Source organism: Marmota flaviventris, chromosome 9, assembly GCF_047511675.1.
Source record: "Marmota flaviventris isolate mMarFla1 chromosome 9, mMarFla1.hap1, whole genome shotgun sequence".
Lineage (NCBI taxonomy): Eukaryota > Metazoa > Chordata > Mammalia > Rodentia > Sciuridae > Marmota > Marmota flaviventris.
In genome coordinates this window covers 127,867,474-127,892,457 of record NC_092506.1, presented here as the reverse complement: position 1 = coordinate 127,892,457, position 24,984 = coordinate 127,867,474, and the positions used below count along the sequence as shown (strand labels likewise).

Here is a 24,984-nt window from a genome sequence, read left to right as displayed (position 1 = left end):
GTCAACATAAGATAAGGAGTTACCACCTACAGGATAGAGAGATAGACATTAAAGCCCAGTGCTCTTAATAGAAGGCTGTTAACTTATTTGCTGGATGTTTAAGATTAAGTTTTAAAATTAAAAATTTGGCTCTTGCCCTCTGAGTCAGTCTGAATCAGGGAATAGGGGACTTCTCCAAAGGGCTCTGCAACTCTAGGCCACATAACCTCCTGAGCAGGGAGATTAATGAGACCAGTGGAGGACAGAAAGCCAATCGGTGCATTTGCTTTGAAGAGGAGGGTCATCAGAAAAGGGGAAACATCCCTGATGCTTCTGAGGGAAGCCACATGGTCAAGCAAGGCCTGGACCCATCCTAAGGTAAATGGCACTAGCAGAACTGAGAATCTGCTATGAAGTTCCCTGAGGACTCCCAGGGAAACTCAGCTGACTGTTGACAATAGATAAGAACAAAAGTCAGTTTGACTTGCTTCATCTTAAACACTTAGCAAAGATAGTTAAAGCCAAAGCACAGCTGTTCCTGGACATTTTAAATGATAATAATAGTTAAATGTAACTTCCAAAAATAAGTAAACTGGAGGCTACAAAAGAAATTCTCAGACAGAAATGCCTGATAACTATTAAAAGGAACCGCCAGAGTAGTTTTTAGTTTAAGGCCCACAGATATTACTAACCTACACAGGTAGGCTTGGTGTTTGCTAGTATGGTTATCCAGCCCTAAGTAGCAAAATTAAAGGTTTCTCTATTAGACATAGGTCATACTAGTAAAAAGGACATCTGTAAACCTAAATGTTAGTTGTTGTGTTTACATCCCTGACATTTCTGGCAAGGTGACAAATATCCTTAAAGATTTACATGCTTAGATAGAAGCCATGTCCTCAGCAACTTTGTTGTGGAAACAATATCTTAGCTTCTGGTTCTTGGTACTTCCTGGTGAAAAACATTGTTAGTCTCTGTCTTGGCCATTATACTCATTGGCATATTCCTGTGCTGTGACATTTATTGCTGCATCAATATGGTTCCAGTAAATTAATAAATTCTTGTTTCTCTTATAGACCACCTATCCCTCGAATGGCCCTCCAGCCTAATCCTTCTCAATTGGACTTTTATCATGGACCACTCGATAGACCCGATATTTTTAAAGGGGGACTCCAAACTGCTTGCCCCACACCGTCCCTTTTCAGCCTGAAGAAGCCAGAAAGATTCTCTTCGCCCTCCTTCCTTACAGCAGTGAGGAGTTCCCAAATTAGAGGGGGAAATAAAGCCAGATTTTAAGTTAGGTAGTCAGTGTAGTTAGATAAATCGGGGTCTAATACCGAGTGGAAACTAGAATGGAGGCCATGCTGAAAATGATTCCAGGGAACACAAAACAACTCATGAAATGTGAAACCCTTCAATAATTGTGATGCATTACTTTTAAGATTAAAAGTAGTCAGAAAAAGGAGTGGGGAATGTAAGGGTAAAAGAAATTGAAGTTAAAGCGTAAAAGTTAAAGGGTAAAAGACCAGGTGTTGTAAAAGTTTCTAAGCTGCAAGGTCTGAGTTAAAATGTAAAGAGGTATTGTTAGGTTTCTATGCTACCTGCAAAACCCGAAATTTCTGTAGCTGTTAAGACAATGCTTAGAACCGCCCAGTAAATATTTCCCCTGACTATTTGGATTGTTTAATAAGGGCTCTGTGTGGTCGCACATAGGCATTGCAGGGCCTGGACCAATCAGTTTAAATGTAACCCCCTCCTTAGGAATGACCTATCACTCCAGCCTGACCTGTTCCCGCCAATGAATGAACTAATCATGTTTAGGAGTTGTTGTTCAATTTTCCTGTGCCTCATGATGATTTGTTCTGATGTATACAAAGCCCTCCGCCCTTCCCCAAAAAGTGTACCTAAGCAGTGCTCAGCTCCTGCTCGGGGCTCTGGGCTGCTTTCCCTTCTTGAGTGGGCACGGAGACCCAGCATGCTGGTTCAATAAATCCCCCTTCTGCCAATTGCATGAGTGGTCACTTAGTGGTCTCTTTCTCTGATGTTTTGCGGGACCCTTACAGTTCTATCTCCCTTTCCATGACACAGATAGGCCCTCTTTCAGTCCCAAACAGGCTGCATGGGAGGTTTCATGAACTGTTATGCTTGAATTCAGGACCCCCAAAGACCACCAGAGACCCAAGATCGATGTAAGCAGCAAAGAGGTGTTTATTGTGAGCTAGCTCGGTCCTCCTCGTGCACACACAGCAACTGGTGATGCTGAGAGGCCCTGAGCCCAGGGTTTGCAGCATTTTTATACATTTTTTGGAGAGGGCAGGGACTTCACATACATCATAGCCTCTTTTAGCAAATCATCACACACCGCAGGAAAATCAAATAACAACTCTAAAACATGATTAGCACATTCACTGGAGGGAACAAGTTGGGTAGGGGTGATTGGTCAGTACAAAAGGGGTATTCATTTGATCTGATTGGTTTAAGCCAAGAGGGGTGTATGTGCTGAACTACATGGTTTCCCAACTTGTTATCAACCACCATAAACCACTGGCATCCCAGGTATTTCCCTGTCTCATGCTGATTGGTGGCTGCTAGGGGGCTGCTATGGATCCCCACCTAGCCTGACTGAGTCAGGGACACCTGTCACAGCAGATCTCGCCTGTTATTTGTAGATAAACAACTCAGCAGGGTGGGAATGTGCTTAGGAGTGCTCTGTGGGTCTTTCCAAGGACAAAGGTCATGTCTCTTCCTTGGACAGGCTTTGATCTGAGGTAGAGGCTGGTTTTTCAGAACACTAGAGGAAGTTGGAAGTCTTCCATGAATGCCTTCTGTGACCCCAATAGTAACCTCCTTTTTTGTGCCTCAATTTCCACATGGGTCAAAGGAGCTGGATAAGATAATCTTCAAGGCCCTATCAACTCTGTACAGAATAGTGTTTGTCCCTAAGATTCCCTCGATTTTTTTTCTTGACATAGATTTTTTTATAGAAGCAACTTTTCCTTCTTCTCCCAGGGAATTATTAGCCACATGTTTCTGAACTTTTCCACACCACCTTCTCTGGACTCGTCTCACTGAATCTTTGCTTTTTTCTCAGGTCCCTGGTGGCCATAGCTAGTAAGGTGTTGCCTGCCTGCTCCCTGGGACACACTGATCTTATATTCCCATGGAACTTTTTCCGTGGAGGGGGAATGAAAAAGGTGCCCCCTCTCTTTGAGCATTGGCTCAGTCCTGGGCCCCAGGCTGGGCTCTTTCATTTGTGTTTCATTAAATTTTGAAAGCATCTCAGAGACACAGAGGAGTCAGTTCATATGAGGAAACTGAGGCTCAGAAACCATGGCTTGTGCAATGTCCCAGATTAAGAAAAGGTGAAGCTGGGAATCCAACTACATCTGTTTGGCCCAAAAGCTAGATTTTATCTTTTGCATCATATAACCACCTGGCTTCTTCCTGGAGAAAATTCCTGGCTCAAGGACAGGGGTGGCCAAATATCAGAGAAAGGAGAGCACAGAATGTTGATCTGAAGACACAAATACTCCTCAGGAAAACAGGAAAGGGAAAAAGAGACACTCAAGTCTCAGAAACTGGCAATAATCCACTTGAATCCAAGGCTCCTGGCATGTGACATCACACCCAGTCTGCTCCCCACCCAGTTTTGTCAATCTGACTCTTTAGAGAGGATTTTGTACCAAATGGCAGAGTGCAATGTGCCCTCATTTCCATCACAGAGGAGCTGTGGGAATTTGGATAAGTTCCTTCCATGCTCAGAAACCTTGTTTTATTTTCATGAGTAATGAGTGTGAGACTCTGCACCTATCTCAACAGATTATGGTGGGCAGCAAAACAGAACAGGCTTCTCTGACTCAGATGTAAAACACATATTATCCTCTTTCACTCACAGCACCCACACATCTCAAGTATCATCTGTAGAAATACCTGACAGACATTTTTGAATCTCTACCTGTCACCAACTTTGAACAGTTTTTTAAAGCTTCATGAGTATTTCCATATTTTCTAGTCTGTAATTCTCTCCACAGACCTCTCAGTAGGCAGTGTGGCTCCTGTCCTTGGCTGTAGTTCACAGATTTAGAAACTAAGGCTCACCATTTATGGTTCCCAGCTTGTTGAAGGGTTGACTTGAAGTTGGAGCCCTCTGTCAACATTTCTCTATCTTCTTGTCATTTGGAGAGAGCAGGCGAATATCTCTACAGCCATCTGTGGTCCAGATGTGCCCAAGACCCTCATCAGCCCCATGTCCCTCCACACCAGCCACATGCCTGAGTTCAAAGCCAGCCTCGGGACTGAGCATAAAGGCTAGCCCACAGGTCAGCCCTCCTGAGGCCACCCACATTCTGAGGGCTGCTGGTCTTCTTTCCTGTTTTTTTTTTTTCTTTTTGTGTGTGTACTGGGGACTTAACCCAGGGATGCTTCACCCCTAAGCCCCATTCCCAGCCATGTTTTATATTTTATTTAGAGACAGGGTCTTGCTGAGTTGCTCAGGGCCTCATTAAGTTACTGGGGCTGGCCTCCAGCTTTTGAACCTCCTGCCTCAGCCTCCCAAGCTCTTGGGATGAGAGAATGTGCCACCATACCCATCTCTGAGGATGCATGGACATGTGTAAATGTACCATGACCCCAACTTGAGTGGGATTCACCCCCAGAGCACTAGCCTATATAGGCATCTTCCTCCACAGCACACTCCCCATGTCCCCTTCAGTCCCACAAGCTGGGCACCATCCCCGGGGACATGACTGCTGGAAAACTGCCTGCAGAACTGTATGATTTTGGAATTTGTTCTTCATGGTCATAGGATGCTGGCTTATTTCTGTGTTTTCAATGCCATTTTGAAACTGAGGTGGTTCAGACTTCTTTACAAACAGCCAGTCCTGAATTCAACTTTATTAAGGGCAATTAATCCTGGATTCATTATAAATTTGCCCAGAGGAAGTTATTATACTTTCCCCTTTGATTGAAATTTGGGCTTTAAAGATGCTTTCAGGAGTGAAATGGAAATTTCTCTTTTCTCACAGGGGACCTACCTTGCCAGCAATTGCCATTAACCCTGTGTGATCCTCAGTGGGTTGTACACCAACCTCAGAGCAGACTTTCAGGCCTCCAGCTGAGCTCCCTGTCACCCCCAGAACTGAACAGATCTGCTAATGTCACACTGAATCAGAGGTGCAGGAAGTCTGATGCAGTGGCAGAATCTCATTCAAGCAGGACACAGTGGTGATCATCTGTCATCCAGGTGGCTCAAGGGCTGAGGCAGGAGGATGGCAAGCAAGTTGGAGGCCAGCCTCCACACCTTAGTAAGACAGTGACTCAAAATAAAAACACCAAAGAGAGCGAGGGATACAGCACAATGGTAGAGCATCCCTGGGTTCCCTCCCTAGGACCACAATCAATGAGAAAAACTGCCACTGAATTTAGTTTACTAATACCAGATTTTTGTGAAAAATTTTGTGTCTATGTTCATGGGGATATTGACCTTGTTTTTTTTTTTTTTTCTGCTTGTAGAATCTTTACCAGATGCTGTTACCAGGATGACGCTGGCTTCATGGGAACATATTAGAAAACATTTCTTCCTCTTTATTTATTTATTTGATAAGAGTTTGAGATGCATTTGGTTTCATTGTTTGTTTTGGCACCAGGATTTGAACCCAGGGGCACTTATCCACGAAGCCCCATCCCCAGCACTTTTTTATATTTTACTGAGAGACAGGGCCTCACTGAGTTGATTAGGCCCTTGCTTTTGCTGAGGCTGGCCTCTAATTTGTAATCCTCTTGCCTCAGCCTCCCCAGCTGCTGGGATGACAGGAGTGCACCACCTTGCCTGGCTGGTGTTCATTCGTTAAATATATCATAGAATTCAAAATTGAGTCAAGCCATTGGGTCCCGGGCTTTGCTTTTCTTTCTTGGAAATCCCTTGCAGATAGCCATAATTTTTTTTTTTTTTTTGTACTGGAGCTTGAACCCAGGGGTGCTTAACTACTGATTTCCATCTCCAGCCCTTTTAATGTTTTATTTTGAGACTAGGTCTCACTATGTTACTGAGGCTGGCCTCCAACTGGACATCCTCCTGCCTCAGCCTCCTGAGCCCTGTGATTACAAGCATGCGCCAATATGCCCAACTGAGAAAAATAACTTCTATTTTGCTTTACCCACCATTGTTTTGAATCTCTCCATTAATGCAGTTATACTAACATTCTAACTAATACAATATTAGATCATCACTTGCACAGCTGTGAGTGTTCAGCTGAGGTCGGAGGCTATGATGACACAAGGGCTCCTGGGGAACCCTGGGTGACTTTCTCCTCCTGAGCAGCAGTACAGAAGGAAAGGCAGGCTTGATCCCAGGCTTGGGGGTTCAAAGATAAGATGGGACAGAGGTCAAGGCAGGCAGGGAGCAAAAGAGTTGGGAACCAAGTGACTGAGGGCCTCAGTCTTGGGCTGGAGAGAAGAGAGGTGGAAGGACTTAAGGTGAAACTTGATGGGAGTGAGAAGCTGAGAGACGGGATAGATGGTTTGTCCAGTGCACGGTTCTGGAAGGTAGTTCTCCATAGGATTATTGGTGTGTGTTTCATTGCATTGATCTGGCATTTTAGTACCTATTAGTGGATAAAAATATAATTGAAGCCAGGCACAATGGCATATTCCTGTCATCCCGGTGACTTGGGAGGCTGAGGCAGGAGGATTGCAAGCTGGAGGCCAGCCTCAGCAACTTAGTGAGTCCCTAAGAAACTCAGTGAGACCTTGACTGTAAATAAAACATAAAAAAGAGTGGGGATGGGGCTCAGTGGTGAAGTGCCTCTGGGTTCAATCCATAGTATAAAACTAAAGAGCATGGATTCAACAGTGTGTGTGCGTGTGCAGGGGGATATCTTCTAGAACCTTCTTTGAATTCATCAGAAGTCTTATCTAGAAGCTTGTTTGTAGACTGTGTACCACGTTCCAAAATTAAAATTAAAATGGTAAATATGTGTTCTCCACCTTCATAATGTAAAGCAGTATAGGGATAGAGGCAAACATTGACTCAATAATGATGTCAATGATTAGAATAAAATAATTAGATTTTAAAGTCAGACTAGAGAGGACAAAGAAATCACATGGGAGTCAGGAGCCCCCACAGCTGGGCTGGATCTCGGGCGTGTCTTCACCCTCCTGTGAACTCACTTATCCCTGGAAGTTCTGTATTTCTCTGGATGCATTTTATTCATCTGCAAAATGGTGCAATGCCATTTGCTTCTGATAAATTCTCACTCATTTATTAAGATTCTGAGTAGGTGCCAGGCATGGTGGCGCACACCTCTAATACCAGCAGCTTTGGAGGCTCAGGCAGGAAGATCGCTAGTTGGAGGCCAGCCTCAGCAACTTAGCAAGTCTCTAAGATTCTTAATGAGACCCTGTCTCTAAATAAAATACAAAATGGGCTGGAGCTGGGGCTCAGTGATTTAGAGCCCCTGGTTTTAATCCTTGGTACCAAATAAACACCCAGAATAACGCTCCTCGGGGCCACCCACCCCCTGGGCTCAGCTCCTCAGCCAGGCAGCAAAACTCTTGGCTCCCTCCTGCAATCACACCCTCAGAGCTAGCTGGAAGAACCTGTTGCCAGGGAAGTCAACCCAGAGACACAGCGGGAAGTGTGTGGGCGGAGCTCTACCGGCAGCTGCGATGAGCACATGCCTGAGCCAATGGAGAGTGGCGGTGTTCCAATATCCTCCAATGGGGCACCGACAGAGGCGGGCTCTTGCCAGCCGCCCTTGTAATGGCCCTTGGTAACCCCTGGGCGGGTGCAGGGTAGTGGCTCCTGCACTGGTTGGGCTCTGGCTGGCACTTTGAAGATCGAGGAGGTGGAGAGCACCACGAAGATGCCGCGCATCGCCTCGCACAGCCACGGGAAGGGGCTGGGCCTCAACGAGAGTGCCCTGGTCAAGCAGGCGGCCTCGGGGCTCCTGGGCCAGGAGAATGCATGAGAGGGATGGCGGGCGGGGCTGGGGGGCGTGGGGACCTTCCCGGCATTCGCCCCGACTCAGTGTCACTTTGGTGCCCGGCGTTGACCCCGGGGGCGCTGCCCACAGAACCACACTGTGGCCCCTTTTGTGTTTATTCCGAGACAGGATCTGGCTGAGCTGCTGACGCTGGCCTCCACATTACAGTCCTCCTGCCTCAGCCTCCAGGTGCCCTGGGATGACAGGCCTGCACCATCGTGCCCTAACCCTAACCATCCTTTTACCAGTAAGTTCTACTTTTGTTAAGTGGCAACTGTACCAAGTCCCTTCAGTTACGGTATTTTTTATTATTATTATTATTATTATTATTATTATTATTATTATTATTTGCAGAAAAAAATGGCCTATCTATAGGCCACCGAGTTTAGTAATGACAGCTGGAGGTTTGCACTCCACCACCTCTAAGCTGCTGGACCCTAGAGTCATGGCCCATGGTCTCCCTGGAGGCTGAGCAACTACAGAAACCTGCAATTTATATGAGCTTGTGACTGTGGCCTTGGAGTCTCCTAGTAACAGAAAGGGCCAAAGAAAAGCCTCTGGTTTCTTGTCTATGTCTTTTTTGGAGGGCGGGGGGAGCCCTAAACCCCTGAGCCCCTCCCCAGACCTATTTTGTATTTTATTTAGAGACAGGGTCTCTCTGAGTTGCTCAGGGCCTCACTTTGTCTGAGGCTGGTTTTGAACTGAGATCCTCCTGCCTCAGCCTCCCGAGTCCCTGGGATCACAGGTGTGGGCCACTGTGCCCAGCAGACTTTCCTCTCTCACCTCCACTGTCTGGGCACCCAGAGCTGTGCCTGGAGGGTGCTGGCTCTCAGCGTTGGTTGGACGAGTCTGTGAATTGTTTGGACCAGGGACTGCATTTTTTTCCCCACTGAAACACAGTAATAGTGACCATTTCTCCCTTCTGTGCTGCAGGCATGTGACATCATAGAAGAATTAATTGAAAGCAGGAAAATGGCAGGAAGAGCCTTGCTGTGGGCCGGACCCCTGGGAACTGGAAAGGTGCTTGTGTTCTCATTGATTTCTGCTGCCCAAGAGGATGATTCTCACGTTGAAGCCAGTTGGAATATGCATCTTAACTAGTCTTTGTTTAGCGACGTGGGTCATATGTGTGTTTAAGAAAGGAATCTGATCTCAACTCATACTTCTAGAATGAAAATCATCCTGGTCAGAGGGAGGGGAAAGTCCTAAGAGGGGTCTGGTCTCTGGGATGGTCCTTGAACTCTTTCAAGTCTCCTTTGCTTGGGAAATGTATCTCTTTTCCTTTTCTTTTCTCTTCTTTTTTTTTTTAACCAGTTATTGAACTTGGGGGCAATCAACACTGAGTCACTTCCCATGTTTGTATTTTATTTAGAGCCAGGGTCTTGCTAAAGTTGCTGGGGGTATTGCTATGTTGCTGAGGCTGGCCTCCAACTCGTGATCCTCCTGCCTCAGCCTCCTGAGTGGTAGGATTATAGGCATGCACCACCGCGCCCAGCTGAAAATCCATTTCTGTTGGTCCAGGGCCTCGTAAAAAAATGTGACGGGCTGTGGCTGTGGCTCAGTGGTAGAGTGCTCGCCTCGCATGTGCAGGACCCTGGGTTCGATCCTCAGCACCATATAAAAATAAATAAGTGAAATAAAAGTATTGTGTCCAACTACAACTAAAAAATAAATATTAAAAAATTGAAACAAAGATATTATGTCCATGCACAATTAAAAAAATATTTAAAAATCTTCTGTGGCACATTTTTGGAGGGGGAAAATGAGTCAGCCAGTATTTTTTTGAATGCGAAATTTGCCCACCACTATTTTGGCTACGTGCATGATTGACAAATAACAGAAACACAATTTTGATCTTCAAGGGGCTTCTAGTGTTTTCTGGGCAGAGAAACAGGAAGTCTCCTGATGGCACAAAATGGCTCAGTTGAGTCTGAGCTTCAAACTGCTGACTGATTAAAAATGCTGGAATTGGGCAGAGGGTTTGATAATTCCCCCCAATTTGGGCTTTCCAGGGGACAAAAGAGGACACATGGTGGAGCTTGTTGGGATCTGCAAGGGGATTGGCCAGATCCTCAGGCTTCCCAGAGCTCCTGGTCTGGGCATGGCTTGTTCTCTGGAAGGGCCTCTTGGCACAGGAGAGTAGGAGCCTGCACTCTTGTATGTAAAGAAGTGGGCTCTTACAAGGGGTGGTGGCCCCTGCCTGTCATCTCAGTGACTCTGGAGGCTAAGACAGGAGGATCACATGTTGGAGGCCAGCCTCAGCAGTTTCACCAGGCTCTAAGTGACTTAATGTGACCCTGTTCAAAAATAAACAACATAAAGGTCTGGGCTACATCTTGGTGGGTATTGATTGATCAGCTGGGAGGCCTGGGGCAGGCCACTTGACCTTTCAGAAGCAGAAACACAATCATCTGTGAAAAAAAGCTTGAATTCTAATTTTGAAGTTGTACATATGGAGTTGCCAGGGTGTGTTTTGTGGTGTCTGATGGTGGATGAAGAAGTTCTGTGTCTGGGGGAAATTTTTTGAGGCTGGAATGCCATACAGTGTGCACTTACAGGAACATTAGCTTGTCCAAGTCGTCTTCCATTTTTGGTGGGGGCGTTACCAAGAATTGAACCCCAAGAATTGAACCCAGGAGCTCTCGACTCCTGAGCCCCATCCTCAGTCCTTTTTACATTTTATTTAGAGACAGGGTCTCACTTAGTTGCTTAGGGCTTCGCTTTTGCTGAGGCTGGCCTCCAACTCTTGATCCTCCTGCCTCAGCCTCCCGAGCTGCTGGGATGACAGGCCTGCGCCACAGCACCAGCATGATAGCTGTTTCCTTCAGTGCTGTTTTACTCAGTGTTATTTGGTACTTTTTGTCTTCCAGTGTTGCTCTTAAGAAGTCTGATTTTCAGGGTTGGAACCTTCCTTTCTGGATGTTTTGGAGGTACTTTTGGATAGGGTGTCCTCCCCTGATTTCCCTTTCTTAATGTCCACAGGGCTTTCTGAGACTCACTGTTTGGTGTCGTTGGTGTGGACAGTCGCCAGCTCTGAACCCCTGAGCTGTGGCCTGTTCCTGTTCTCTGTGTGCTCTTTCTGGAAGTCCAGCTAGGTGAGATTAGCTCTGAAGTGATTTTCAACCTGGGCTGGTTTTGCCCTCCAGAAGATCTTTGCCACTATCTGGAGAGTCGTCTCTTGTGGTTTTCAAAACATGATGGGGGGACTCCAGTGTTAGTGGCCAGCGATGCTGCCAAACAACCTGCACTGCAAGGCTGTACCCAAAAAACAGAGAAAAGACTCTCCTATTTTTTTTGGGGGGCTTCCAGGGATCAAACTCAGGTGCTTAACCCCTGAGCCCCATCTCCAGCCATTTTTGTATTTATTTTAGAGACAGGGTCTTGCTGAGTTACTCAGGGCCTTGCTAGGTTGCTGAGCCTGGCCTCCAACTAGCCATCCTCCCACCTCAGCCTCCCAAGCTGCTGGGATGACAGGAGTGCACCCCCACACCCAGCTCTCAGTTTCTTAATCCATAAAATACAAGTTAGCAGGCTGGGATTGTGGCTCAGTGGTAGAGGGCTCACAGAGCATGGACAGGACCCGGGTTTGATCCTCAGCACCACATAAAGATAAAAGCATTGTGTTGTGTCCATCTACACCTAAATCAGTTATATTAGTTCCGTCACCTATATCAGTTCAATATTTATTGCTAAGGGGAGGGGTGCTTAACTTTATAATGGCTTGATTTTTGAGAATTTTTTAAGATTTAAGTTCTTCCCCCAATTTAGGGCTGGAACAAAATTAAACTTGTTTCGAAGAAAAAAAAAATTTAAAAATAAATATGAATAATGCAACCCTGTTAAAAAATAAACAACATAAAGGTCTGGGATTTGTCTTGGTGGGTAGTGATTGATCAGCTGGGAGGCCTGATAATATTAAAATATTAAAAAAAATACAAGTTAGATTTTCAAGATGACAGGCTATGGAAAGATCAGTGAGATATAAAGAGCTCCATAGGAAAGGGTAGGTATATGTGCCTTTCTTCCATGAGTTTCTTTTTTATAATATAGTTTTTTAGTTGTAGTTGGACAGAATACCTTTGTTTTATTTATTTATTATTATGTCACATGGAGGAAGAAACCCAGGGCCCTGCACATGCTAGGCGGGTGCTCCACCACTGAGCCCCAGCCCCAGCCCAGCCCCTTCCATGAGCTTTTAATTGGAGAAAGCTGGACAGAAAAGGAGCCATTCTTAACCAAGTATTGTTTCTATTTGAATGGAAGGGTAATGGTCACCCCTTCAGTATTAGGTGGAAGGAGGCAGGGATGCTGTTCAGTGGCTAGTGGGCACTGTCTTTGACACTGGAAACTGAGAATGGGGAGTTGGGGGCTGTGAAAGAACAGGGAAGAGTCAGGCACAGTGGCTCACAACTGTAAACCCAGCAACATGGGAGGCTGAGGCAGGATGATCTCAACGTGGATGCCAGTCTCAGCAGCTCAGTGAGACCCTGTCTCTAAATAAGGAAAGCTGGGCCTGAGGCTCAGTGGTGGAACAGCTGCCTGGCACATACAAGGCTCTGGGTTCCATTCCCAGGAACATCAAAATAAAACAGATGAGCACTGCCACCTGTGGCCTCCCCTGGGCCTCATGGTGTTGGAATCGCATCCCTCTGTGTTCATTTTCCCTTTGCTATTAGAACACATGCTTTGGGCTTGCCAACTCAGGTGCCTAAGCATTCGGGCAGCGAGGTAAGCAAAGTGACTTGCTCAAGCCCAAGGATGTGGTGCCCTTTCACTAAAAGAGGGCCACTGTGTCCAGACCTGGTTTCTCAACAGAAACCAAATAGTTGGATTTTAACAGGAAAGTTCCTAGGGTTCAAAAAATGGCAAGAGCTATGCACGGTGGAACATGCCTTTAATCCCAGTGGCTGGCTTGGGTTGCTGAGGCAGGAGGATAGCGAGTTTGAGGCCAGCCTCAGCAGAAGCGAGGCCCTCAGAAACTCAGGGAGACCCTGTCTCTAAATAAAATACACAATAGGGCTGGGGATGGGGCTCAGGGGTTGAGGGCCCCTGCGTTCAACCCCCCCCCACAAAAGCCAAGTTTAAAGGCACATATAAAACTACATGGTCCCAATCAAACCATCCTGTGGGCAGCTTGTTGGCTTCTTGTAATCTAAACAGTATTTTAGTTCGCCAGATGAGGCTGTCCAGCATTAGCACTATTGTGTGCTCAAGACCACCCTAGAAAACAGGGAGAAGATCAGAACTAGAACCAACCTCTGTCCCATGGGCTAGTGGATTTTTCCTGACAGCATTCGCTGATCATCCCCCATGTCGGCTGCTCAGAGCTGAAACCAAATGGGCATTGAAAAGAGGAGCCTTCCCTGGTCCATCTTTGAAGCAGTAGCTTCAGTTGGCCTTGTTCCAGCAGCTTGGGAGGCTGAGGCAGGAGGATCTAATGTTGGAGGCCAGCCTCAGCAACTTAGTGAGGCCCTCAGCATCTCAGGAGGCTCTGCTTGGCCTACACACCTAGGGTCTGACCTCATTCTTATTTCAGAGATGAGGGAGGATGAAATGGCACTCAGAGGCCATGGCATTTCCCAGTCCTGGACCCACTTGAGAGCATATGCTTTCTAAAACTTGGTATTTGATGACATGTCTGTTTCACCAGGTTCTCTTTAGCATCTGCCAACCAAAGTTATGTTACTGAGCATCAATTTATAATTGACCACAGGGCACTGTCAGGGGGAGCTTGTGCAGACCAAGCCACCGCTTACAGATTTGGCCTCATGTATTATCCATTATTTTCTGGCCTTTTAACATAAAATAAAGGTCATGTAATAAATCCTTCCTGATTTGTTAGTGTTGTTTATTTATTTATTTATTTTGGTCCCAGGGATTGAACCAAGGGGCACTTAACACCTGAGCCCCATTCCCCAAACTTATATATTTTATTTAGAGACAGGGTATCACTGAGTTGCCCAGGGTATTGATAAGTGGCTGAGGCTGACCTCCACCTTGCCATCCTTCTGCCTCAGCCTCCTGAGTCTCAGGAATCACAAGTGTGCAATACCATGTTCAGCCTCTTGAATAAATATTTTTATAGATGGGTTTGAATTATGTTTTCAAGACTGTAAAATGAAAACCTTTCCTTTCTTGCCTCTGTAGACAGCCCTTTCTCTGGCGATTGCACAGGAGCTGGGGAGTAAGGTGCCTTTCTGCTCCTTGGTGGGGAGCAAAGTTTACTTCATGGAGATCAAGAAGACAGAGGTGCTGATGGAGAACTTCCGCAGGGCTATTGGTGAGTATCACATCAGTGTGAAAGATGGCTGTTGCTTCTCCGGTGCTTTGAATCCTTTCATCTTAAAAATGCTCATGTTCTTTTGGTGCTGTTGACAAGACAGGCAAGAGTAGCTAGCCATCCAAGCAGCTTAGGGGGATGAGGTAAAAGGAACACAATTTGGAGGCCAGCCTCAGCAACTTACTGAGGCCCTGAGCAACTCAGCAAGACTCTGCCTCTAAATAAAATATAAAAAGGGCTGGGGACAGGGCTCAATGGTCGAAGGCCCCTGGATTCCATCCCTGGTACCCAAATAAATAATAAATAAATAAAAAGACTAAGCAGTCTACTTGGGGAACTTTTGATTTAATGCTGAAGGAAAGAAAACACAGTAGGAGGGTGCAGCATTTGGAAGTGGGGAGACATCATGGGACCCTGTTTCACCCCCCACAGCCACCTGGTACCCCCGTGGCTGGCACTCTATCTTCCTGTGGTTCCTCTTTGTGGGACTGGCTCTGCCTTTGATCTTCCCCAGCAGGTCCCTGTAAGCACTCAAGTATGGGGCAGGCTCTCTCTCTCTCTCTCTCTCTCTCTCTCTCTCTCTCTCTCTCTCTCTCTCTCTCTCTCTCCTTTTGAGACCATGGCTGCTGAGCCACCCCTAGCCCCTGTGTGACACTAATGCTGAACTGAAGAGTTCTAATTCTGAACTTGTGTCTAGAAGCTAAGCTTTGTGTCACATTGAACTTAGGCTTTTTATTTTTATTTTTTGGTACCAGGAATTGAACCCAGGGGCACTTCACCCCTGAGCCCTTTCCCCAGCCCTTTTAATATTTTATTTAGAGACAGTGTCTCGCCAAGTTTCCGAAGCTGGCCTCCAACTCTCGATCCTCCTGCCTCAGCCTCCTGAGATGCTGGGATTATACATGTATACAACTGGGTTTTACGTTTAAAAATTTTCTCTCTATTGTTTTTTTTTTCTTCATATCTTCTTTTATTTTCCCTTTTCATGTCCTATTTTTCAGGATCTCACTATGTTTCCCAGGCAATCCTGGAACTCCTGGGTTCAAACCATCCTCTTGCCTCAGTATGCTGAGTAACTATGGCTACAGATGTGTGCTACGGTGCCTGGATTACTTTTCCTTATTTAAACATGTGCCAGTGATTTTATTCAACTCATAAGTTAAACATATGAACCATATTCCAACAGCTCAGAAGGCTGAGGCAGCAGGATAGCAAGTTGGAGGCCAGCCTCAGAAACTTAGCCAGACCCTGAGCAACTAAGTGAGACCTTGTCTCTAAATAAAATATAAAAGGGGCTGGGGATGGTGCTCCAGGGTTCAGGGCCCCTGAATTCCATTCCTGGTACAAAAAGGAACCAAGAAAAATATGTGACAAGTAAGATATTACTACCTTTCAAATACCTGGATATTAATATTTTAAGAACTTAAATTTAAAAAACACCATTTTTCTGGGATGGGTCAGGGGCTCAGTGGTAGGGCACCCACCTAGCATGTGTGATGCCCTGGGTTGCATCCTCAGCACCATATAAAAATAATTGAAAAAATAAAGAAATTATGTCTATCTACAACTTAAAAAAAATTTTTTAAACCCCCATTTTTGTGAGACAAAAACCTGATAAAACTGGCCTTCACACAGTTGCTTGTATTTCAATGGCTCAGTGGGAACTGAAATGCTTTAAAATTTGAAAAAGTAGAGGTCACCAGGCACATTTGATGGGAGTGGCCCCTGGAGTGGTGTGGTGGGGGACACAGCAGGGCTTTTGGTGGCAGCAGGTGAGGAGAAATTTCTAGATCCTGCCACAGAATAAAGGGCAAGCTGTGGTCTCCCCTCAGACAGAAGCCTGCTTTTCCCACATCTTTGAATTCCTGCAAAGCTGCAGAGAGAGGGAGAGAGGGTCATCTGTCCCCGTCTGTGCCACTTCCTTGATATGATAAAGTCCCTGTCAGGGACTTAGAAACCTGAGCCAGCAGATGAAACCTGTGTCCTTTGTGCTGTCTTGGCCAGAGACAGCGCCCACAGCCTCTCTCTTGGCCAAAAGCTGGGCCCATGGTCCACTGGGCCTTCCTCTGTCTACTTGTCACCACCAAGAAACTTCTAGACAAATATGAGTGGCTGAGAGTTGGGGATGCTTTTCTTCCTCTCCTGGAGAAATTTAATGTCACTGTCCCATGACAGTGAGTATGGGCAGGCATTCCATTTGGAGGAATTTCCTCTTTGCAAAATAGAAATGGTTCTATTAAAAAAATCAAAGTAGGCTTAAAAGCCCAGAATTTTCCAAGCTTCATAGAGTTTTCTGATACCTTCCTGTTGTCTGGAAAATTTCTTTTTTTTTGTACCAGGGATTTAACCCAGGGGCCGTCGACCCCTGAGCACCGTCCCCAGCCTTATTTTGCATTGATTTAGAGACAGAGTCTCCCTGAGTTGCTCAGGGACTCAGTGTTGTGGAGGCTGGCCTCTAACCCATGATCCTCCAGCCTCAGCCTCTGCAGCTACTTGGACTCAAGGTGTGCACAGCTGCTTCGGGCTTTGTTTGGGAAGTTTGTTTTGGGGTTCAGGAGCTGTGAATTTGGTTCATCAAACACAGAATGTGGCTTCCCTGTTGGATGTTTTCCACAAGCCCCAATTATAGGCTCTCAGGTGGATCACAGGCAGAGGAGAGCTGGCCCTTAGCTTCCAGTCTTGAGTGTCCTTGTCCTGGTTGGGTTTCTGGAGAAGAGAAGGCAAGGGATAGGGTGATAAGATAATGCCCCCCTTGAACCGAAGGAAGTGGCCTGAGTGTCTGATCATGTGGCTGTGTGTCTCTGCCTTTGGGATATTTCCATATCAGCTCACAGGGATCCTGATGGCCACCTGCCAGCAGAAGTCTTCTGTGGCCTCCCCATTTGTCGGGAGAGCAGCGACCTTTTTTTTTTTTTTTTTTTTTTTTTTTGAGGAGGGGCACCAGGGATTGAACCCGGGGATCCTAACCACGGAGTCACCTCCCAGCCCTGTTTTGAATTTATTTGGAGACAGGGTTTCCCTGAGTTGATCAGGGCCTCACTGAGTTGCTGAGGCTGTCCTGAGCCCTGTCCTCAGCACTGTGGCACGGGCAGGTGGTGTGACCTCTGTGTCCCCCTTTCCTTGGCCTCTGCACTGTTGATGCCATATGGGACACTCAGGATAACACCGTGTAGTATAAAGGGACACCTCGTAAGGACTAGGACATAGGTCCCTTCATAAGGTAGGTCTTTCTTTTTTCATTGCTTCTGTGAGTTGTGTGGTTAAGTCAAGAAATTGTTAATGCCATCTCATCCCCCAAATGACAACCATTGGCCAGCCAGGTACAGTGGAGCATGCCTGTCATCCCAGCCCCTCAGGAGGCTGAGGCAGGAGGATCACAAGGTGGAGATCAGCCTCATCAACTTAGTCAAGGCCCTGAGCAACTCAGTGAGAGCCTGTCTCTAAATAAAATACAAAATGGGCTGGGGATGTGGCTCAGGTATAAGTCACCCCTGGGTTCAAATCCCCAAACTGCCCCCTCACCTCCCCAAAAAGTCGAAGTGGACATAATTTTGTTTTCTTTCTTTTTCATAATGTTTTTACTCATCCACCGTGTTATGACTGACTCACACTAGCTCTGTACCTCCCCTGCTGCATGGCCAGGTCCCCTGCTGTGGGCTTGGGGAGGTGTTTTACCTGTGGCTCATCACAGCTGTGTGCCCGTGTGTGCAGGTGCCAAGAATCTCATTTCCCCTGTTTTCCAGATCAAGTCTTCAGGCTCAGAAAGAGGCTCCACAGTCATCCTGTGTCCAGTGCTGGCTGAGGGCCAGGGTGACTGCGAGTCCTCTGGTGCTGGGTAACACCTGCATGTCCTCTGAGCTCTCTGGGGCTCAGTTTCTCATCTCTAGACCACTCTCCATCCACCATAGAATCTCTCCATCTTTCCCCCTTTTATAACTTGATGATTCTTTGATCCTCTGAGGTAGTTTCTTGGTCACAGCTTTATGGAGATCATGAAAATGTCACTTCTTCCAAGGGCTATTTTTCTGTTTCCTAATGGGGCCTTCATCTCAGGAGCTTGGCTCCACAACCTGTCTTTATCTCTTTAATCCCTCATCACATCCTGTCCATCCTGGATTAATGAGGTTCTGAGAAGGTGGCCCCTTCTCAAGAATAACACCTTGAGAAAGTTCTTCTGGAAAATCAACCGAATAAAAGTGCCTGAGGTGAAAAGAGAAAAATTGTCCTCTTCCCTGTAGGAGAGAGGACACAGAAACACAGTGGAAATTTGAGCCATCCATCACTCTGCTTCGACCAGCTTCTCAAAGAAATGAGCCTAACAGAGAAGAGGAAAATTGTCTTCCAAAACAAAGGTGCTACCCACCTCTGATCCCAGCAGCTTGGGAGGCTGAGGCAGGAGGATCGCAAGTTCAAAGCCAGCCTCAGCCAAAGCAAGGCCCTAAGCAACTCAGGGAGACCCTGACTCTAAATAAAATGCCAAACAGGGCTGGGGATGGGGCTTGGTGGTTGAGGGCCCCTGAGCCCAATCCCTGGTACCCCCAGCCCCCCAAAAACTCATGTCCTTCTGGGCAGTTTTTCCACATGGATGAGATACTGGGACAGAAGGACCTCAGGTGTGTTGTGTGGAGTTGTGAAGTGTCTGAGTTTGAAGGAGGCTTATGAATTTTTTGCCTAGGGACTCCCCAATCCTGCTCCTGTGTGCACAGTGCCCCAACGAGGCCAAAGAGGCCAGGTCCTGTTGAGCTTCTGGCAGCTCTCTTGGGGTGCAGTTGTGAACATGATCCACCCATTTTAAGTTTGTGTAGCACACAGGATTTTGATGCATGACATTGTTTACACTCCCCATCTTAATTCTAGAATATTGTCATGACCTTCCAAGGGACCTCGTTCCCATGAATGTTTAGTCCTGTGAACTGAACCCGTAGTGCTTAAGCAGGGAGCCAGAAGCCTGCCCTTTTTATTTTGATTTGTATTGTTTTGAGAGAGAGTCTCCCATTGCTAAGTTGCTGAGGCTGGCCTCCAACTTGGCGATCCTCCTGCCTCAGCCTCCGAGTCCCTGGGATGACAGGTGTGCACTGCTGTGCCTGGCCTCTCAGGTCTCTTCCGGAAAGGTGCCTTCCCTCGGGGTCAGGAGGAACTGGAACATGCATCAGGGTGGTCTTAGTCCCCGTTTGTCTGGTTTGGTTTGGTTTTAGCTGAACTCCAGCATTTTTTAAAGTCTGCAGAAGGAGCGAGTGGAGGCCAATGACGTCATCTACATGGAGGCCAACATCGGGGCTGTGAAGGTATGCTCCCCAGGGACAGTGTTACACATGAGGGTCTGCCAGGGGGACAACTGGGTAACTAGGGTGTCACTTTGCTCATTGGTGGTGGGTGGGGGAAGGTCAGCAGCTGTCCCTTTACCTAAGTCACCTTGGATTTCTCTGTCTTCCTCTCCTCATGACTTAAGCAGGCAGAGTGTGCAAGATGCAAACCCTGTCGGGGACAGGGACCAGACAGCCTTTGTCCCTTCCCGCTGCACCAGGCAGCATCTTCCATTTTCCTTTATCTCCCTGGTGTCCCTCCCTGAGTCCTAAACCTGGGGACTGCACCAGGTGGCTCGTCCTCTATCTGCTGCTGCGTCTCATGGTGGCTGCACCTCTCTGGTGCATGGATGAGCCTAAGGCCTCGTGTCACCCATAAATCACCACCTAGAAAAGCCCGGGACCCTGGCTCCAGTGAGTCCCCTGGATGCTCCTTTATCAGGAGTGAAATGAAAGGGGAGAGAATCTTCCAGAAAGTCTCAGGTGTGGCCCGGGCGGGTCTGGGAGCCAAAGCGGGGCCCCCGGCTGTGGGGCATAGGCAGAGGTTGCTGTTGGGTGCCCTCGGTGGGCAGCGGAGACCTGGCTGTCACTGAGCTCTGTGTGGTCCCGGTGCCCCATGGCTCTGCTGGCAAAGGCAGAGGCCACGGAGTTCGCCCTGGAGGCCGATGAGGACATGCCCTGCCCAAGGGCGACATGCACAAGAAGAAGGAGGTCATCCAGAATGGGATATTGCATGACCTGGAAGTGGCCAACACCAGGCCCCAGGGACAGGCTCTGCTGGGCCAGCACATGCCCAAGGCCCTGGGAACCAGTTGTCAGGGCCGTGCTGTCCTCCTGAAAGCCCTCTGAGAGGCTCAGCAATGAGCACGACATGAGATTCGGCCCCTTTGTCCCAATGTCCAGATGCTGTCACCGCTGATCTCTGGGCGTTGTCTGCCCCTGGCCGCCTGCCATCCTGTTGGGGGCTTCTCTCCACCCCGGGCTGGGGGTTCCTGGCGGGAGCCTTCACAGGGCTTCAGACAGCCTCACGGAGGCTCTGGCCTCTATAGAGCAAGAGCTCCAAATCCTCCAGCTCCCAGCTGGCGCTGCTCTGGGCCCCACTGGACAGAGAGTCAGGTTTGCTCTTCATCCTGAAGGGGCCTCCTCCTCCCCACCAGGAACGGGCTTTCTGCTGGGAATCTGGTTTTTCTCTTAGTCCCTTGGAGCTTTTCCCAGGAGAGGCCAGAGACTCTTGAGATTGGAGTTTCTTCCTTCTTGGCCGGAGGTTTTTTTTGTTTTGTTTTGTACTGAAGCTTAAACCCCAGGGTGCTTACACATGGAGCCCCATCCGCAGCCCTTTTTATATTTTATTTAGAAACAGGGTCTTTCTGAGTTGCTCAGGACCTCACTAAGTTTCTCAGGCTGGCCTCAAAATTGCGGTCCTCCTATCTCAGCCTCCCAAATTGCCAGGATTTTTAAAGACATGTTCCACCGCGCACGACTCTGCTTGATTCTTGCAGGTCAGGGGAAACCTCAAGGGGATCCCTCTGAGTTCAGAAGCCCCTCATCCCTTCCAGGGGAGTGTGCTGGGCCTGTCCACCTCAGGCCTCCAAGTTGAGTGACATCAGGGACCCACAGGAGGAAGGAGGATGAGCTTTGGTAGCTGCCTTAGAAAGTCCTCTCAGGTACAGGGGGACAAGATGTCCTGTCCATGATGGGCCAGTTGATGAAGCCAAAGAAGACAGAGATCACAGGTAGGACACATGGCAAAGCCAAAGCCTGGAGCCAAGTTGAAGCCCTTCTCTGACAAGCTCCTGGCTCTGAGCGCCTCCCACTGCGTGGCTCTGGGTCTTCACTCCCTTTAGAAGCCATGGCCACACTGTGTGCTCTGGCCCCACAGAGGTCAGCATCTGCTTCTCTTGAGGTCCCAGAAAGGTGCCGAATTTGACACCAGGGAGTGGGTCTCCCTTGCTCCTTTATGGACTTATTTATTTATTTATTTTTTGATGCTGGTGATTGAACTCGGGGGCCCTCGACCACTGAGCCCCGTCCCAGCACTTTTATTTTTTATTTAGAGACAGAGCCTGGCTGAGTTGCTTAGGCCCTTGCTAGGTTGCTGAGGCTGGCCTCCAACTTGTGATCCTCCTGCCTCAGCCTCTCTGGCTGCTGGAATGACAGGCATGTGCCATCGCGCCTGGCTCTTCCCTAATTTTGTGTCCTTCTCCGGACCATTACCACTTTACTCCCTGAAAATGTAAGTTCAACATGAATCCGCTGTTGCCTTGAGGCATTGCAGCAGCCTAAGCTCCTCCATGAGTGGCCAAGAGCAGATCTGTCTCTGAATTCGGTTTTGAGAGCCATGCATCATGGCTCTGGGCGAGGACAGGCCTCAGATCCCGGTTCTTTGGGAACAGCTCCATCCTGATGACAGGGGGCGCTGGTTTGGAAGGTGAGGGCTGAGACCTGAGGTGGGCCTGCTGTTCTGTAAGGGCTGATGTTTCTGGGGCCAAGGCTGGGCCTGCTCTGACCCTCCTTGCTCAGGTTTCCTGGGGAGAGGATTCTAACTGCACTTGATGGAAAGCTCATTAACCTAAGCATTGTCATGCACGGCCCCCAAAAGAGCTCCTTGACTGAGTGCAGCAGAGGGGAATTCACATTTGAAAACACATCTCCCTGGAGCTCCCAAATGAGGTGTCTTGGCATCAGGGTCAGGGCTTGATGGGGCAGCTCCTGGTCATTGTGCCCCACACAGCTCCACAAAAGGCGTTTTGTGGCATTTGGGGGCGATGATGCCTGTTTTATTTTTTTTTTTAGATGAGGGTTCAGGGATTCAACTCATAGGCTCTTGACCCTGAGTCCCATCCCCAGCCCTATTCTGTATTTTATTCAGAGACAGGGTCTCAACTGAGTTGCTCAGGGCATTACCACGTTGTGGAGGCTGGCCTCCAATTTGTGATTCTCCTGCCTCAACCTCCCAGGCTGCTGGGGTTATAGGCGTGTGCCACCACAACTGGCATGATTCTTGTTTACAAATGATGACACCAAACCTGGAATGGGTCCAGTACCCAGCCTTGGGTCAGAGAGCCAGTAGGAGAACCAGGCTGCAGGGTTGGGTCTTGATTGAATTTAGGTGTGGAGAAGAGAGCAGGTGACATTTCCCCCACTGGCTGGGACCCTGCCCAAGGCGAGGTCAACAAGGTGGTGAACAAGTACATCGACCAGGGCGTGGCTGAGAGGGTCCCCAGCATGCTGTTTGTGGACGAGGTGCACATGCTGGACATCGAGGGCTTCAACTCCCTGCACTGAGCTCTGGAATCTTCCATCGCCCCCATCGTGATTTTTGCCTCCAATCGAGGCCACTGTGTTATCAGGTAGGTGCTGCCAGCTGTCCCTGCTGCCCGGGTCTGTCCCCTCCCATGATGTCACAAGTCAGGATGGGATGAAGGGAGTGCATGTTGCCCCTGGGAGGAGACAGCAGGGGGACTGAAGTCCGCAGCTGCCATGTCCCTGATGGGCAGGGTCTCCATGGGCCTCTGAGGCTCGACATTCCCTTGGGGAGCAAAGGCCTGAGGAGGTGGGGCCCCTCTGGTGACCTGAGTGTCAGTTTCCTCACACTGGCATCCAGAGGCCAGCAGAGCCCGTTTCATCTTCAATGAGGACACTGAATGACATTGCACCTTGTCCCTTGGCATAGGTGGGAACACAGATTTGTCTCTGAATTGGTTCTTCTTAGCTCCCCATGACAGCAGCATGCATCCTGCCATGTCACCTACACAGGGTATGATTTTCATTCCTGTGACTGGCCCTACTGTGGGGTGTCCCTGGTTGTGTTCTTATGTGAACATGGGAAAGTGACATCCATTTATTTTCCTGCATCCCCCAGTCCCTCCCCTCCCTTCCCTTTGTCTCATCCAATTAAATTCTATTCTCTTCTCCCCTATTGTGAGTCAGCATCTGCATGTCAGAGAGGACACTCAGCCTTTGTTTTTTGGAATTGGCTTACTTAAGCAGCACAGTCCTCTCCAGCTCCATCCATTGACCTTCAAATGCCATCATTTCATTCTTCTTTATGGCTGAGTAATATTCCACTGTGTATAGGGACCACAGTTTCTTTATCCGTCCATCTGCTGTGGGGAACCTAGGCTGGTTCTGTAGCTTGTCTACTGTGAGTTGAGCTGCTCTAAACACTGAGGAGAACGCAGGTCTCTCCAGGAACAAAACCAGTAAGGACAGTAAGACCTTCCTGGAGACACAGTGGGGCCTCTGGCCCCTGCCTGGCCTCAGCCTGCCTTTGAGTATAGCTACTCCAGGCTGTGGGGACAGGGGGTCTTGTGCAGAATGGTGTGGACACATCTTTAGCACAGTGGCTCTGCTATCTGTGCCACAGCTGGGGGATATTCCTCCCTGGGCCCCTGCGCTGGAGGCCTCCCGCCTCCCCTCGTGCCAGCAGCTTCAGTGGTCAGGTGGCGCCCTCAGGGTTTTCTGTCTTCCTGGTTCAACAGGAGCTGGGCCTGGGTCTTCTCAGCAAAGGTGGCAGGAAGGCCTCTTCCACCCCAGCAGCCGAGGGCTATGGGGACGAGTCCCCAAGAATGCATGCTGGGGCAGGAATTAGAAAAGAACCCTGTGGTCCAAGTGTCTCAGGACGGCTAGAGCCAGAAGTGACCCCCCCATTTGCCCAGACTGGCTGCTGAGTGACAGACAGTGGGAAATTCAGTTGCTCTCAATGGAGAAGCCCCATCTCAGGAGCTAGGGGACCACAGCACTAGGCCACCCACGAGTCCCTGCCACTGGGTGCTCCCTTGCCCTTGGGATCTGAGTGAATGACCCAGGTTCATGGGCAGCATTGTGTGGTCCCCCAAGTCCCCTGACGTGACTGAACAAGATCAGGGTGAAAGTACCTCCTGCAGCTTGGGGGCAGCTGGTGTCAGTCTGGCCAGCTGCTGGGGGAGCTCAGGGCACCCTGAGTAGCATTGGGGGCCGGGGGCCCTTCAGCCACCACCTGATACTGTAGGAGTCCCCTCGCTGGTTCCCCATACTGGATCTCCTCCCTGGGTCCCTATCAATGGGTCCCCTCACTGGGTCCCCTATCTGGGTCCTGCCTGGCTGGCCGAGGGCTCCACATGGATACATGGCACCCTCTGCTGGGGAGCCCTGCTCACAGCCCCCTCCCAGGGTCCCTGGCCTGGCCAGCAGGTGTCTTCAGAGGGTGCTGCTCTGTCCACCCTGAGCCCCAGAGAAAGCTCCACGGGAAGGAGCTTTCTGGCCCGAGAACCTGCCTGTGGGGATGGAGCCCCGTGGTCTCCAGAACAGGACTCTGGTGCCTAGTCCCGGGGACATGGTTGAGTAGCACTGAGGGACATGGCCCTGCCCCCCAAGCCCAGGAGCAGGGGCTGTGACCTGGTGTCCAGGGAGCGTGCAGCCCAGAGGCAGGCTGGGCTGTGACCAATGCTGGACTGGGCCAGGA

At 48.7% G+C, this 24,984-nt stretch overlaps 1 pseudogene; it reads left to right on the top strand.

Moving 5' to 3' along the window:
• Positions 1-22,990, top strand: part of LOC139706929 (ruvB-like 1) — a 38,377-nt pseudogene extending 15,387 nt beyond the window's left edge.
• The last annotated feature ends 1,994 nt before the right edge of the window (positions 22,991-24,984 follow it).